Below are 10,538 nucleotides of genomic sequence, written 5' to 3'. Positions count from 1 at the left end.
AGAGAGATCCTTGAGTTGTAAATACAAGGTTGTCCTCATTCAATTGAAGGATTAATTCTCCCCTGTCCACATCAATCACAGCTCTTGCTGTGGCTAGGAAAGGTCTTCCTAGGATGATGGATTCATCCTCTTCCTTTCCAGTATCCAGGACTATGAAATCAGCAGGGATGTAAAGGCCTTCAACCTTTACTAACACGTCCTCTACTTGTCCATAAGCCTGTTTTCTTGAATTGTCTGCCATCTCTAATGAGATTTTAGCAGCTTGCACCCCATAGATTCCCAGTTTCTCTATTACAGAGAGGGGCATGAGGTTTATCCCTGAACCAAGGTCACACAGAGCCTTAAAAATCATGGTGCCTATAGTACAAGGTATTATGAACTTTCCAGGATCCTGACTCCTCTGAGGCAATGTCAGTTGATCCAGATCACTTAGTTCATTGATGAACAAGGGAGGTTCAACTTCCCAAGTATCAATGCCAAATAATTTGGCATTCAGCTTCATGATTGCACCAAGAAACTTGGCTGTTTGCTCTTCAGTAACATCCTCATTCTCTTCAGAAGAGGAATACTCATCAGAGCTCATGAATGGCATAAGGAGGTTTAATGGGATCTCTATGGTCTCTAGATGAGCCTCAGAGTCCTTTGGTTCCTCAGAGGGAAGCTCCTTATTGATCACTGGACGTCCTAGGAGGTCTTCCTCCTTGGGATTCACGTCCTCCTCTCCCTCATTGGGTTTGGCCATTTTGGTTATGTCAATGGCCTTGCACTCTCCTTTTGGATTTTCTTCTGTATTGCTTGGGAGAGTGCTAGGAGGGATTTCAGTGATCCTTTTACTCAGCTGGCCCACTTGTGCTTCCAAATTTCTAATGGAAGACCTTATTTTATTCATGAAACTTACAGTGGCCTTGGATAGATCAGAGACTAAGTTTGCTAAGCTAGATGGATTCTGCTCAGAATTCTCTGTCTGTTGCTGAGTGGATGATGGAAAAGGCTTGCTATTGCTAAACCTGTTTCTTCCACCATTATTAAAGCCTTGTTGAGGCTTTTGATCCTTTCATGAGAAATTTGGATGATTTCTCCATGATGAGTTATAGGTGTTTCCATAATGTTCACCTAAGTAATTCACCTCTGCTATTGCAGGGTTCTCAGGATCATAAGCTTCTTCTTCATAAGAAGCCTCTTGAGTACTGTTGGATGCAGCTTGCACTCCATTCAGACTCTGAGAGATCATATTGACTTGCTGAGTCAATATTTTATTCTGAGCCAATATGGCATTTAGAGTATCAATTTCAAGAACTCCCTTCTTCATAGGCGTCCCATTATTCACAGGATTCCTTTCAGAAGTGTACATGAACTGGTTATTTGCAACCATGTCAATGAGTTCTTGAGCTTCTGCAGGCATTTTCTTTAGGTGAATGGATCCACCTGTAGAGGTATCCAATGACATCTTAGATAACTCAGACAGACCATCATAGAATATATCCAAGATAGTCCATTCTGAAAGCATGTCTGAAGGACACTTTTTGGTCAGTCCTTTGTATCTCTCCCAAGCTTCATAGAGGGATTCACCTTCTTTCTGTCTGAAGGTTTGAACATCCACTCTAAGCTTGCTCAGCTTTTGAGGAGGAAAGAACTTGGCTAGGAAAGCCTTGACCAGCTTATCCCAAGAATTCAGGCTATCCTTAGGTTGAGAGTCCAACCATACTCTAGCTCTGTCTCTTACAGCAAAAGGGAAAAGCATGAGCCTGTAGACTTCAGGATCAACTCCATTAGTCTTAACAGTATCACATATCTGCAAGAATTCAGTTAAGAACTGAAAAGGATCTTCAGATGGAAGTCCATGAAACTTGCAGTTCTACTGCATCAGAGAAACTAATTGAGGTTTCAGCTCAAAGTTGTTTGCTCCAATGGCAGGAATGGAGATGCTTCTTCCATGTAAATTGGAATTTGGTGCAGTAAAGTCACCAAGCATTCTCCTTGCATTGTTGTTGGGTTCGGCTGCCATCTCCTTTACTTGTTCGAAATTTTCAATCAAGTTGTCTCTGGATTGTTGTAATTTAGCTTCTCTTAATTTCCTCTTCAGATTCCTTTCAGGTTCTGGATCAGCTTCAACAAGAATGCCTTTTTCTCTGTCCCTGCTCATAAGAAAGAGAAGAGAAAAAAAAAAGAAGAGGAATCCTCTATGTCACAGTAAAGAGGTTCCTTATTGTTAGTAGAAGAAGAAAAAGAATAAGGGTGAAGAAGAATGAAGAATCCAAACACAAAGGTAAGGATAGGAGCAGTGATGTGAGATGAAGAGAGGTGTTAGTAGATGAATAAATAAATAGAAGGGGATGAGGGAGAAGAATTTTCGAAAAATAATTTTTGAAAAAGAGTTAGTGATTTTTGAAAAAAAAGTTTTTGAAAAAGGTTAGTAGTTTTTCGAAAATAAAAAATAAAATAATTAGTTAATTAAAAAGAAATTTTTGAAAAAAAAAAGGGAGGATATTTTCGAAAATTAGAGAGAGAGAGAGTTAGTTAGGTAGTTTTGAAAAAGATGAGAAGCAAACAAAAAGTTAGTTAGTTAGTTGAAACAAATTTTGAAAATCAATTTTGAAGAGATAAGAAGATAGGAAGTTAGAGAAGATATTTTGAAATCAATTTTTTTGAAAAAAATAAGATAGAAAGATATTTTTGAAAAGATATGATTGAAATTAGTTTTGAAAAAGATTTGATTTTTGAAATCACAATTAATGACTTGATTCACAAGAAATCACAATATATGATTCTAGAACTCAATGTTTGAATCTTTCTTAACAAGTAAGTAACAAACTTGAAATTTTTTTTGAATCAAACATTAATTGGTGATGTTATTTTCGAAAATTATGTGATAAAGATAAGAAAAAGATTTTTGAAAAACATTTTTATAATTTTCAAAAATAACTAAGAAAAATGAGAAAGATTTGATTTTTGAAAAAGATTTTGAAAAAGATAAGATTTTTAAATTGAAAATTTGATTTGACTCATAAAAACAACTAGATTTTAAAATTTTTTGAAAAAGTCAAATCTAATTTTCGAAATTATGAGAGAAAAGAGGGAAAGATATTTTTTTTTATTTTTTAATTTTTATGATGAGAGAGAAAAACACTAAAAAGATGCAATGCATGAAATTTTTAGATCAAAACATGTGATGCATGCAAGAATGCTATGAATGTCAACATGAACACCAAGAACACTATGAAGATCATGATGAACATCAAGAACATATTTTTGAAAAATTTTTTTTGCAAAGAAAACATGCAAGACACCAAACTTAGAATTCTTCAATGCTTAGACACTAAGAATTCAAGAATGCATATGAAAAACAAGAAAAGACACAAAACATGCAAATGCAAAGATCAAACAAGAAGACTTACCAAGAACAACTTGAAGATCATAAAGAACACTATGAATGCATGAATTTTCGAAAAATGCAAGATGCACATGCAATTAACACCAAACTTATAACATGACTCATGACTCAAACAAGAAACAGAAAAATATTTTTAATTTTTATGATTTTCTAATTTTTTTGGATTTTTCGAAAATTAATTGAAAAAGGAAAATAAGGATTCCAAAAATTTTTAATATGAATTCCAGGAATCTTGCATTCTTAGTCTAAAGCTTCAGTCCAGGAATTAGACATGGCTCACTAGCTAGCCAAGCTTTTAATGAAAGCTCCAGTCCAAAACACTAGACATGGCCAATGGCCAGCCAAGCTTCAGCAAGATATCAGAATATACTGCTCATTACTTATCAAATATGTAACTTGCCTTTATGCTGATGGTTTGGAAGCCTCAGTCCAAAAGAATTTAGACATGGCTTTGCAGCCAGCCAGGCTTCACATGCTTCATGAAACACTAGAATTCATTCTTAAAAATTCTGAATAACTTTTCGAAAACAAAAGAAAACATTTTTGTTTTAAAATTTTTTCGAAAACAAAGGAGAAATTTTTTGAAAGATTTTTGAAAAATTTTTGAACACTTTTTGAAAAGAAAACAAAAAGAAAATTACCTAATCTGAGCAACAAGATGAACCGTCAGTTGTCCAAACTCGAACAATCCCCTGCAACGGCGCCAAAAACTTGGTGCGCAGAAATTGTGATTACACTTTGATTATGTAAAATTCATCGCTCTTTCTTTCCCTGGTAATGGCGCCAGAAACATGATGCCAATACCATGGTTCACAACTTCGCACAACTAACCAGCAAGTGCACTGGGTCGTCCAAGTAATACCTTACGTGAGTAAGGGTCGAATCCCACGGAGATTGTTGGTATGAAGCAAGCTATGGTCACCTTGCAAATCTCAGTCAGGTAGGGTTAAATGTGATTGGATTAGATAATTAAAAGATAAATAATAAAGGATAGAAATACTTATGTAATTCATTGGTGAGAATTTCAGATAAGCGGATAGAGATGCTTTTCGTTCCTCTGAACCTTTGCTTTCCTGCTGCCTTCATCCAATCAGTCTTACTCCTTTCCATGGCTGGCTTTATATGATACATCACCATTGTCAATGGCTACTTTCGGTCTTCTCTCGAGAAAATGATCCAAATGCCCTGTCACGGCACGGCTAATCGTTTGGAGGCATCACCCTTGTCAATGGTTTCACCTTATCCTCTCAGTGAAAATGATTAATGCACCCTGTCATGGCACGGCTATTCATCTGTCGGTTCTCGATCATGCTGGAATAGGATTTACTATCCTTTTGCGTCTGTCACTAACGCCCAGCACTCGCGAGTTTGAAGCTCGTCACAGTCATCCAATCATTGAATCCTACTCGGAATACCACAGACAAGGTTTAGACCTTCCGGATTCTCTTGAATGCCGCTATCATTCTAGCTTACACCACGAAGATTCTGATTAAGAGATCTAAGAGATACTCATTCATATCTAATGTAGAACGGAGGTGGTTGTCAGGCACGCGTTCATAGGGAATGATGATGATTGTCACGTTCATCACATTCAGGTTGAAGTGCGAATGAATATCTTAGAAGTGAAATAAGATGAATTGAATAGAAAACAGTAGTACTTTGCATTAATCTTTGAGGAACAGCAGAGCTCCACACCTTAATCTATGGAGTGTAGAAACTCTACCATTAAAAATACATAAGTGAAAGGTCCAGGCATGGCCGAATGGCCAGCCCCTCTGATCTAAGAACCAGGTGTCCAAAGATATCTAATACAATAGTAAAAGGTCCTATTTATAATAAACTAGCTACTAGGGTTTACAGAAGTAAGTAATTGATGCATAAATCCACTTCCGGGGCCCACTTGGTGTGTGCTTGGGCTGAGCTTAAGTGTTACACGTGTAGAGGTCATTCCTGGAGTTGAACGCCAGTTTTGGTGCCAGTTTGAGCATTGAACTCCACTTTGCAACTTGTTTCTGGCGCTGGACGCCAGAATTGGGCAAAGAGCTGGTGTTGAACGCCAGTTTACGTCGTCTAAACTTGGGCAAAGTATAGACTATTATACATTGATGGAAAGCTCTGGATGTCTACTTTCCAACGCAATTGGAAGCGCGCCATTTCGAGTTTTGTAGCTCTAGAAAATCCACTTTGAGTGCAGGGAGGTCAGAATCCAACAGCATCAGCAGTCCTTCTTCAACCTCTGAATCTGATTTTTGCTCAAGTCCCTCAATTTCAGCCAGAAAATACCTGAAATCACAGAAAAACACACAAACTCATAGTAAAGTCAAGAAATGTGAATTTAACATAAAAACTAATGAAAACATCCCTAAAAGTAACTAGACCCTACTAAAAACATACTAAAAACAATGTCAAAAAGCGTATAAATTATCCGCTCATCACCTAGTGCATCTTTGTGAGTTCTGAATACAGCAAGGAGTTTTCCTTCTTCTTCTTCACTCAAGGTAGAGTTGATGATCACTGGGAAGCTATCTGCTACACCAAAGAATGCATATTTAAGGTGTGAAGGCAGAGGTTTCAATTCTTAATTTGGCTTCTCCTCTGCCTTTCTTTCAGAAGAGACTTCAGTCACTTATTCCTTTAAGGCATCTTGAGCTGCTTCTATCTCTTCTCCTTGTTCTTCTTGACTGACTGCTTCAAATGCTTCTTCCACCAGACCTTCTATCATATCCACTCTCATGTAGTTCTCTTACTCAGGAGGATGTTGCATTGATTTGAAAACATTGATGATCATTTGCTCATTGTGCACCCTGAAGATCATTTCTCCTTTTTCTACATCAATAATGGCCTTTGCTGTGGCTAGGAAGGGTCTTTCCAGGATAATTGAATTATTTCCTTCTTCTTCTGTGTCCAAGATCACAAAATCGGTAGGGAAGATGAACTCTCCAACCTTCACTAATAAGTTTTTTACAACTCCATTGGGTATCTTGATTGATCTATCTGCCATTACAAGTGACATCTTGGTAGTTTTGATTTCCTCTATGGCAAGCTTTTTCATCATTGAGAGGGGCATCAATTTGATGCTGGCACCCAGATCACAGAGAGCTTTCTCTAATGTCATTTTGCCTATGGTGCATGATATGACAAAACTCCCTGGGTCTTTAAGCTTTGGTGGAATACCCCTTTGAATCACTACACTGCATTCTTGACTTAGAATTACTATTTTTTTTTCATCCCAGCGTCTCTTTTTGTTGATAAGCTCCTTTAGGAATTTTGCATACAAAGACATCTGCTCCAATGCTTCAGCAAGTGGAATATTGATTTCCAGCTTCCTGAAAACTTCTAGGAATTTGGGGAACTATTGGACTTTGATCTCCTTCTGAAATCTTTGAGGGTATGGAAGGGGGAGAGTGTAGGGCTTCACCATTTTCCTCTGTTCTCATGATTGCTCCTCCATGACTTGCTTTCCTTTCTTTGAGGCTTGTGGCTCTTTCTCTTTCTGTTTGGACTCCTCTTGGTCTTGTTTGTTTGCTGTCTCCTCTTCCTTGTTAATGTCCTCATCATTCTCAGTTGGCCTCTTGTTAGCTTCTTTGTCATTCTCCAAGGTTATTCCACTCTTTAATTGGATTGCTTTGCATTCTTCTTTAGGATTGGGAATGGTGTCACTTGGTAGTGCATTGGGTGCTTTTTCAGCCACTGTTTGCTTGAACAATTGGTTAATTTGCCTCTCTAGATTTTGCAGTAAAGCTTCATGGTTCTTGTTGGCCAATGCTTGATGCTTGATCATCTTTTCCATCATCATCTCCAAATTGGAGATCCTTTGAGCTTATTGGGGTGGTTGTGGTTGATTATGGGATGTTGAGGGTGGATGATAGTTATTTTGGTTAGTGGATGGGTTGTTGGGTGGATAGTAGTTGGGTGGGGGTTGATTGTTTTGTGGTTTTCTGTATTGGTTTTGGTTAGTGTTTTGATGCTTTTGATGGTTTGTGTTTCTGGAATTATTCTGGTTTGAGTTTCTCTGCCAACGTTGTTGGTTTTGGTTGTCTCCCCACCTCAAAATAGGGTGGTTGCTCCAAGAAGGGTTGTAAGTATCACCATGAAATTCATTCTGACCAGCACCTTGATTGTGCATATAGTTAACTTGCTCAGGCTGCTGCTCTTCATAGTTTTCCTCATTTTGCCCCCACCCAGCTGGTGGTTGGTTTGTAGTGTACACTGCTGCAATTTGAAGACCATCAATTTTCTTGGCCATCGTCTCCATTTGTTGTTGAATCTATTGATACATCACCTTGTTTTGTGCCAAGATGGTGTCCACACCTTCAAGTTCTAACACACCTCTCTTTGGAGCTGGTTGACACTGCCTTTGATGAGCATAGAAGTATTGGTTGTTGGCTACAGTATCTATTAGATTCTGAGCTTCCTCAGCTGTCTTCATTAGTTACACTGAACCTCCAGCAGAATAATCCAAAGCTTCTTGAGCTTTTAGAGTCAATCCCTCATAGAAATTCTAAAGTCTGTCCCATTCATTAAACATCTCCGATGGACACTTCCTAATCAAGGCTTTGTATCTTTTCCAGGCCTTATAAAGTGATTCTCTATCCATTTGGGTGAAAGTTTGCACCTCTGTCTTCAATCTTATGATCCTCTGAGGTGGGTAGAATTTAGTCAAAAAATTTGCTCACTAAATCCTCCCAGTTGTTGATGCTTTCTTTGGAAAATGCTTCTAACCATTGAGTAGCCTTATCCCTCAAGGAAAATGGAAACAATAGTAACTTATAGATGTCTGGGTGTATGCCATTTGTCTTGACTGTGTCAGATATCCTCAGAAAGATGGCTAAGTGCTGATTTGGATCTTCCAAGGGACCTCCTCCATAAGAACAGTTGTTCTACACCAGTGTAATGAGTTGAGGCTTCAACTCAAAGTTGTTAGCATGAACATTTAGAGTATGCTACTCCCACAGTCTCTTGCATTGGGAAAAGTGTAGGAGGCTAGAACTCTCCTTTGATGCTGGCTATTGTTAGCCTCTTCGTCTGGTGAATTAGGGGCATTCCATTCCATTTCTTGGTCTTCTTCCTCTGAGTATTCTTCTTCCGAGTCTTCTTTTCCAACAACTCCCTTCCCTCTTGTTTTTCTTCTCAATCTCAGAAATGTTCTCTCTGGTTCAGAATCATAGGAGGTGGATTCACTTCTTCTTCCTCTTGGCATAAAACCAAAACAACAAGAAACACAAACAGAGCACTCAGTAGCTTGAGTGTAGCTAGGATTAGTAGAGACAAAGTCTCAAACAGTTAGTGTGCTTAGCAAAAATAAAAGAAAAATGCTTAATCTAGATTATCACCCTACTCATCATTGTCAATCTGTATCAATCCCCGGCAACGGTGCTAAAAACTTGATGAGGGAAAAAAGATTCCACACAAACTCACTGATAAGTATACCGGGTCGCATCAAGTAGTAATAACTCACAAGAGTGAGGTCGATACCACAGGGATTGATGGATTGAGAAACTTTAGTATGATGATGAATTTAGTTAAGCGAATATTTGATGATTTGAGTGAAACTTGATTAACAGAAGTAAAATTAAAAGAAAATAAAAGGGAGGAAGTAAATTGACAAAATCTTAAAGTGCAGAAGAAGTAAATTGCAGAAAATTAAAGTGCAAGAAAGTAAAAGAGCTGAAACTTAAATTGCAAGAAAGGTAAATAACTGAAACTTAAAGTGCAAGGAATTTAAATTGCTGAATCTAAATTTCTAGGAAACTTAAATTGCATGAAAAATAAAGGGATTTGGGTACTGGGATTCAAAATAAAACTGGAATTGTAAATTGCAGTAAATCAGAGGAGTATGAGATGAAGAGATTCAGATCAGGATCTCAGTAGCAAATCAGAGATGAAAAATTTTAGAAGAATCAAAACAGCAAGGAAACTTAGATTAATTCTGAAATCCTAAAGAGAAATTGACAAATTCAGTGAAGTAACAAAAACAGAAAGAAAGCCTATAGCTCAATTGTTCTCCTGTCAAAACAGAAAAGATAAAATTGAAGAAGAAAGAAAATGAAACTCAGATGAAAAGGAAACCCAGATCTGATCTCAAACTCTAAAATTCTAAAAGGAAAATTTCAAGAGAAAAAGAAAAGTAAAAGAGAAGTGTGAAGTAAAGGCCCCTCCCTCAAATCAAATTTGATCCTATTTATACACTTTCTATTTTCAGTTCTCAAGAAATTAGAGTGGGCCTTTTGGGTTTTTGAAGAAGTGGATCTGAGGTGCTTGGTGGCTTGGGTCAGGGTGCATGCTTGCTCCCAATAGAGCATTGATGAGCGGGTAATTTATACCCTTTTGGCATTGTTTTTACATAGTTTTTAGCATATTTTAGTTACTTTTTATTATATTTTTATTAGTTTTTATGCAAAAATCATATTTCTGGACTTTGCTATGAGTTTGTGTATTTTTCTGTGATTTTAGGTATTTTCTGGCTGAAATTAAGAGACCTGAGCAAAAGTCTAATTCAGAGGCTGAGAAAAGACTGCAGATGCTATTGGATTCTGACCCTCCTACACTCGAAATGGATTTTCTGGAGCTACAGAAGCCCAATTGACACCCTCCTAATTGCGTTGGAAAGTAGACATCTTGCGCTTTCCAGAAATATATAATAGTTTATACTTTGCTCGAGATTTGATGGCCCAAACTGGCGTTTAAATGCAGCCAGAGACCCTTTTCTGGCGTAACACGCCAGAACTGGCACTAGAACTGGAGTTAAACGCCCAAACTGGCATCCAAGCTTGCATTTAACTCTAGAAAAGGCCTATGCACATGTAAAGCTCAATGCTCAGCCCAAGCACACACCAAGTGGGTCCCGGAAGTGGATTTTTACACTATCTGCACTTAGTTACTTATTTTCTGTAATCCTTAGTAACTAGTTTACTATAAATAGCACTTTTTACTATTGTATTCAGGGAGCTTATGCCATTGTTCACATTTGGGAGGCTGGCCATTCGACCATGCCTAGGCCTTCTTCTCTTATGTATTTTCTATGGTGGAGTTTCTACACCTCATAGATTAAGGTGTAGAGCTCTGTTGTTCTTCATGAATTAATGCAAGTACTACTGTTTCTCTTTCAATTCACACTTACTTCTTCTCCAAGATATACTCTCGTACT

The 10,538-nt window shown here is 37.8% G+C and overlaps 1 non-coding gene across 1 annotated transcript; it reads left to right on the top strand.

Moving 5' to 3' along the window:
- Positions 1-1,501: 1,501 nt before the first annotated feature.
- Positions 1,502-1,609, top strand: LOC112746741 (small nucleolar RNA R71). The gene has a single exon (XR_003174608.1). It is a non-coding gene; the product is annotated as a small nucleolar RNA R71 (small nucleolar RNA).
- The last annotated feature ends 8,929 nt before the right edge of the window (positions 1,610-10,538 follow it).

This window comes from Arachis hypogaea, chromosome 14, assembly GCF_003086295.3.
Source record: "Arachis hypogaea cultivar Tifrunner chromosome 14, arahy.Tifrunner.gnm2.J5K5, whole genome shotgun sequence".
NCBI classification, from domain to species: Eukaryota; Viridiplantae; Streptophyta; class Magnoliopsida; order Fabales; family Fabaceae; genus Arachis; species Arachis hypogaea.
Note: the sequence above shows the minus strand (reverse complement) of the source record. Positions and strands in the feature narration are given on the sequence as shown.